This window comes from Apis mellifera, linkage group LG5, assembly GCF_003254395.2.
Source record: "Apis mellifera strain DH4 linkage group LG5, Amel_HAv3.1, whole genome shotgun sequence".
Taxonomy (NCBI): domain Eukaryota; kingdom Metazoa; phylum Arthropoda; class Insecta; order Hymenoptera; family Apidae; genus Apis; species Apis mellifera.
The window spans coordinates 3,309,070-3,316,170 of record NC_037642.1 but is presented as its reverse complement, the minus strand read 5'-3'; positions in this window follow the sequence as shown (position 1 = coordinate 3,316,170).

The following is a 7,101-nucleotide window of genomic DNA, read 5'->3' as shown; positions in this document are numbered from 1 at the left end:
TTGGAAAAGTTAAGAAAGTTTGACCGGCAGTAAATTTTACCGGCTGTTTGATAACTTTTACCGTAACCGTTGCTCGAGAAGTTTGCAAGGTTTTAATACGTGCACGGATATACACTGTGAGCTGTTGAACGTTTTAAACTGGCCGTACGAAATACAGGCGACAGGCGAACGCCTTGTTGAGCAGCATGGATAATATTCTTTCTTTTTTCTCTCTCTCTCTCTCTCTCTCTTTTTCATTTTTTCCCACGAAGTTCCTCGAGTCTCGCCCTTTTCCACCCTTTTTATTCTTTATTTTCGTTCTTTTTCCTTTTTCTTTTTTTTTACGATCGCCCCTGTAAGTTTCTAATTAGCACTTCAAAGTCGGAAGTTATGATATCACCATACGTTTACATCCTTTCCAGGAAAGTTCGCGAAGCATGAGAGTGCAGTTTATCTTTTTCTCTCCCCAACGAATTAAGTGCGGATAATTTTTTTCTCCCCCTTTGACCCGTTAGAAATTTTTAATATAATTATTGACAATCAGGATGAAAGGTTATATTAACGTATATATTTAATATATTTTTATAAAAAATATTTCTTAAGCATAGATATAAATGTATTTTGACGTGTACTGCTTTTAATTCTTTCTCAGTAAGATAAAGAAGAGATAATGTAAAGAAGGAAAATCTATTATCCAGCTAAAATAAAAAAATACAACGATACCACTTTATGATACTAGAATTTTCGACGAAAGAAAGCATGAAAGGTTTCAAAATTTTACAATATAGAAGAAGAATAAATTAAACGAGGATAAATTCCAATTGAATTCATATATATATATTGAATAGATATTGAATTTATCGGATAGATAGGTAATTTAGTTGAAATAGAATAGAGCCGATCCTCCATCCGTCCTTATTTTCCAGGATTACTGAACTTAAAGATTCAATTTTTCCAGTGTCGTCTCGCAACACCGGGTAACGCAGAGGCAACGGATTAATATTCAAACAAATAAATATTTATTTTGCAATCAGCCAGCAACAGGTAGCAATGTAATTAAAGCGTGCAGTTTAAACATTATTTTAACAACGCTCTCGGCCGCTGACAGATATACGATAATTATTGATGGCAATTAGAGGGCGTGCGATAATGTGGGATTATGTGGATTTATAATGTAATTAATACCGGCGCAGAAATATTAGTTTTTCTGCGTCGATCGACGCGATGAGAGGAAATTTTACTGAAATAACGCGCCTCATTCCCAACCCGTAAATCGCGACTCCATCGGCCCGAACCCCGAGAGTTGGCTTTTCACTTGTTGACTAATTCATTGTTTCATCGCCGCTTCGATGACGCGTAATGCACTGATTCAACGAAACAAATGACGTACCTCTCTCTCTCTCTCTCTCTCTCTCTCTCTCTCTCTCTTTCTCTCTCTTAACGTTCACGTTATTTTATATCTGAAACGGATACCCATTCTTAAACTTTGATCTCGCGAATCTCCAAAGATTTGAAAATTAACAGTCGCGAAATTTTATTCGCAATTCAACTTTGTTACGAATCTACGAGGGATTCATGCAATTCTGATTAATCTTTCGTCAGAGAGAGGAAAAGATAAATTTTAAAAAGTAAAGGGTTATATAGGATATAAGTTAAGAATCGATTTATCTAATATAAATCATATTTTAAAATCGATATAGAAAATAGTATAAAGCTATTTCCTTTTAAAGTATATCAGACTATAAATTGCCTATTATTATAATTCTCGTGCCTTCGTGCATATATAAAATACACGTGTGAGTAAGTAGATACGTGGTGGCCGTGATAAATTAGCAGGACGATTCTATTTCGAGGAAACGACAAACTCGGTTAATCTTGATGGGCCGACATCTTCGCATGAATCTTGCGAGTAGCGACGATAGAACGGCTAAGTAATTGTATACGGAAGTGTAATGGCGTGATGGCCAGTATGATAATTAAAGGGCGTGACGGCAGGCCCGTGTACACACGCACGATACCACCAACACGACTTTTAATAGTGGCGGAAACGAAATTCGTTCGCGCGCAACCAACCCTTTCCTTCGTCAATTGGCGAGGGAGGATGAAGGATATGTCTCGAATCGTTTCGAATTTATTGTAATTTATTTGTTCAAATATTTCACGTCATATTTCAAGAGATTGTATTCGCGAGTTTTATATTTATGACAAAATGCTTCAATTATTCATTATTTGAATCAAGAAGCGCATTTAAAGTAGATTATATATAATTTTCGTTAAGTAAATTGCATTTTTGTAAAATATATTTAAAACATGTATCTTTTTTTTCTTACTAATAAATTATAAATTGCTTCTTGCGCATATTATTAGAGATATTAGTACGCGAAACTAGTATGAAAGATGAAAAAACAGAGAAAAATATAAAGTATCTGTTTCATTGAATGTTTAATAGATGTATTTTATTTTATTTCTTATATTTTATTTCTTTGTTATTGCGTTGAAATACGTAGCATTGATGGAATGAGCTTATTTTCCTTTTACGCGTGCATTTCATATATAATTGTAATATTCAAAATAGGAAAAAACGTTTAAAGTATACGTAAATAATGAAAATAATCATAAAGTAATTGAAATGACGATTTATCTGCGGCTTCTGATAAATGCAATATGTAACACTTCGTTTAATGATGCCGCTTGAAATTATTTATATATTATCTGCTATTGCCGTATTTACACGGGCATAATATAATTAATTTACCACTTTCGTGTGGAACGATAAAATTCAAAAATTGAAATTCGAGTGTAGGTGATCGATTGTGTAATCATCATATGACGTTTACAGTATTCTGAATTTGTAAATATCCCTTCAATCCATTAATCTTTAGGACTATGCTAAACAATCCACTTTAATTTATTTTCAAAATTATTCCATAGAATTTATATTGATAATTATTTTTAAATTTGCATCTATATCTATTTATTTGGATTTGTTTATTAAATTGATTATTTATAAGCAGCAGAGTTCAATTTAAATTTTTATCAGATAAACAAATTTAACTTATGCATCTGAATGCATTTTATTCACTTTATGCGAGTTTTATAATTTTTTTTTTATTAAATAAATGAGACGAAATATTATAATTTCTAAAATCTATTTCCTTTTTTTCGTATTAATTTATTAATTTATTAATCCTTTTGTTGAAAATGAATATTAGAAAAAAGAAAAAAATATTAAAATCTTTTTGAATTTTTCGCTACAAATATTATCATTGCTTGACAAGAATCATGCTCCCTTTTGTTTCGTGCCAGCCTGCAATATGATGCAAACAGAATCGATTCTTACACACAAATCCAGAATCTTCTGTGCATTGCCTGCAAAGGTTGGATTGCACGAGGGTTGAAGATTCCAATCAAGATACGCCACTTGCTTCGGGACTATGGTATCTTAGCACCGCGTTATCAAGAAGGGACTATCTTTATTTGCAATAACCTTCGAAACTCATTCTATTCACGGACTAACAGGCATTCGAGCAACAACCACCGGTTAGTTAAGGGTTTCATCAGAATAAAGACACAATGATTTAGAGTTCAATTTGTCAAACTACTTAAAATATCCTGTATATATTTTTAAACATATAGAATTTAGTTTAATTTTTCAGATTTATAAATATATATATCAAAATCAATGATTTAAATAAATATATTTGCTATAATAATTTTATATTACTTAGTTAAATAATAAAAGTTAAATTATATTGAATATTATCTATAATATTATCTCTAATATTAAATTATATTTGATATTAAATATTATTTGTTATATATGTAATATTATATTACATGATTATTCAATCTAAAATAATACTAAAATTGTTGAATATCTTCTTTCTAAATAACAATTTGGTCATTAAGTAAGAAAAAAGATTCACAATACATTACTAATATAATTAATAATAAAATATTAATATTATTAGATTTTTATGTAGCTAGAACGTTCAAATATTCATAAAACATATGCTAAATTCTATCAGTATATATGTACTTTGAATCAATCATGACAGATCATTGCATTTGCGCAAAATCACGAATAAAACTTTTATTTTTTGTATAAAAAACGCGAGAAGAATTAGAAATTTTATCATCAAAATCCACTCAGGAAATAGAGAATAGTATACCATTGAAATCCCTTTTTGATTTATCCCGATATCTCAATCGGTTGCCGAGATATAAGGACTCAAAGTTTTCGTAATGCTTAAGACGGCGCGAAGATTATGAATGGGGCCGCGACGCCGTGACCTACATTTTTTCCTGGAAATGCGTACTACGTTCTTCCAGGAATCGCGTACCACATTTTTCCAAGAATTACGTCTTCCGCTTGTCTGGAGTTTGGGGTAGGTCAATGCGCCAAGGTGCGAGCGAGAGATCCGAGTAAGCAACAAGGACGAATATAATAAAATAGTTAAAAATTACCCTTTTCTTTACACGACGATATCTCGGGAACCGGAAGTCGTATCGGGATGAATAAAAAAGTGTTTTAAAGGGGAAGGATCCGCGATTCTAATGATTCTTCACCCGTTGACCAAAAGTCATTATCTTCGGAGTTATAATGATTCAAAGTTTTTCTAATTTTAATAGAGTTTAATAGGGTTTGCGGTAAATGATTAAAAATTACTTTTTCTTTAGACGATCATAACTCGGGAACCGGAAGTCGTATCGAAATAAATCAAAAAGCGTTTTAAAGAGGAAGATTCTACGCTTCTAATGGTTTTTCACCCATTGATTAGAAATTATTATCTTCAGAGTTACAGAGACTTAAATTTTTGTTAATTTTAATCCGATTTAATCGAATTTTCAAGATAAATCATGCCTTAAATTTGTTTATTTTTGGATAAATATTGTTTATAATAATCTTATTAACAATATATAGAACAACTTATTAAATTGATTTCGAAAATTGAAACAAATAGATCCTTATTTAATCAATCGATACGAGTTCGATTGTATTCATTAATCAGACAGATTTATGGACTTCTATTATAGTTTTTTCACACTTATAATCAAATATTTATATCATTATATGTAAAGCATGCAAAGAATACGTAATATAAAAAATATAATAAAAAATATAAAAATATAATATTTGGATAAAAATCCACAGTTTAAATATTACATATAAATTTTGCAATGTATGATGTTATGTTTATATAGTATATTGATATCATATTATTTTATGAAACGTACAATAGATAACATCGATACCTGAATCAATTTCTATACAAAAATAGTCGATCCTGGTTTCAGACATCGGTTTACAAATACCCACTACTAATGAACATAACCTAATCTCCCGCAATAAATTGTAACATCTCTAATTAGGGTTGAAATTAACATAGAGCATCGGTTTAATTAGAAATACATTATTTTCGACCAATGTTCCAATCGTTAATTATCAACCGACAGTTTGTTCAGTATAGCGACTATAATCCTAAATGCTTGGCGAAATGTTTTAAAGGCGAAAGTTTGGTTTTCGAAAGTAAACACGTGGAAAATATTGTCCCTCCCCCCTCGAAGGGAGGAGTTGAAAGGGAGTTAGGATTACGTATTCAAGAATTTCTTTTCCTCTCGTAATAATCATTTTCCACCGGCCATTTCATGCTTTATGCTAATTACACGCAAACACTTCCCCTCGTCATTATATTCATTGACACCGACGCGATTGGTTAATACGAGGACAAACATCGAGTAATTGTTTCGACGATCGCGAATATTTTGTCGTTTCCATAAGCGGGCACGGTTGATTCGTTGCACGTGGACTGGCGGCCGTTCGCTTTAATGCGCGTGGAAAAAAGGGGGAGAGGGGAAATAAACCGATGGAAAACCGCGGCGCACGCCGGGAAAGTGTCGCCGACACGCGACCGTACAATGAGATATTAATACCCCCATTTGATTTCGATTTCCTGGAAAAACGTTCGATGGAGATAAAATTACTGGCAACAACGGTACGCCGTCACAATAAATCAACCGCGTATTTATAACGACGACTCGTCCAACAAAATACGTCGATTATATCACGTTCAAGGATCCGTTTCGCATCTTTCGATCGTACCACGTTTTCAGATTCCTTTTCAAAGGGAAATACTCTCCGAAATACTTCCTCTTCGTGATCTATATGCAAATCGATTATATGATACATACAAGCAGATCAATTCACACGAATTTTCGATGAATCAAAATTATATTTCATTGATTCAATAGGGTTGTTTCTTCTTTCCTTCAACAACTTTCTTTAACTTCTTCGTAAAAAATCATCGTGTATTGTTCCTAGAAAATTAAGACAGATATAGGTTCTTGTTCTTCCATGAATTTCTTTCAAATCTTCTTTCAAGCTCACACATTATAGTCATAATGTAGATTTTTTTCTGTTTCCTCAAATTAAAAACTTTCCCTCTCGCGTCGAGGGTTCCAAAGAAGACACTGCTGATAGAGTATCGACCCGGATCGAAATTGAAGCCTAACTATGGCACGACACACGTGCGATATTGCACGTTCAATAGGGTCATCGTATCAGTGGGTCGTGTGCCACGATACACCGACACGGTGGTTCACTCCCACCCACGGTTCACCCCTTGATAATAGTATTATGACTCGACTGAATTGTGGAAATAAACACGGGATCGCACGGGGGCGCGACATATACGTGTATATATATATTATATACACGCGTGTAATCGCGTCTATGACGCGTATACGTGCACGCGTGTCGCGTATGCGTGGAACAGCAACGTGATCAGGTCGGTCGCGCGCTGTTCATTAGGTTGGACAAATACATGCAATAATAAATTCGGTATCAATGATCGATCGATATTTCGATCGGTATTTCGATCGGGAACCCCCTTCGATAATTGGTCAATCGCGCGTTTACAACGTTTCCAGTTAATGACATCGGCCGAGGACAATGTGGCTGACATCGGGGTTGCGTTCGAGCTTATTAAGCTGATAGCTCTTCGATTTTTTTTTCTTTTTTTTTTTTTTAACGAAACGTTGTTTAATAAAAATTATTCAACCTGTTTTTATTATACGGTGTATGTTTAATATTTTTTCCCCCATAAATTGTATAAAAATTTG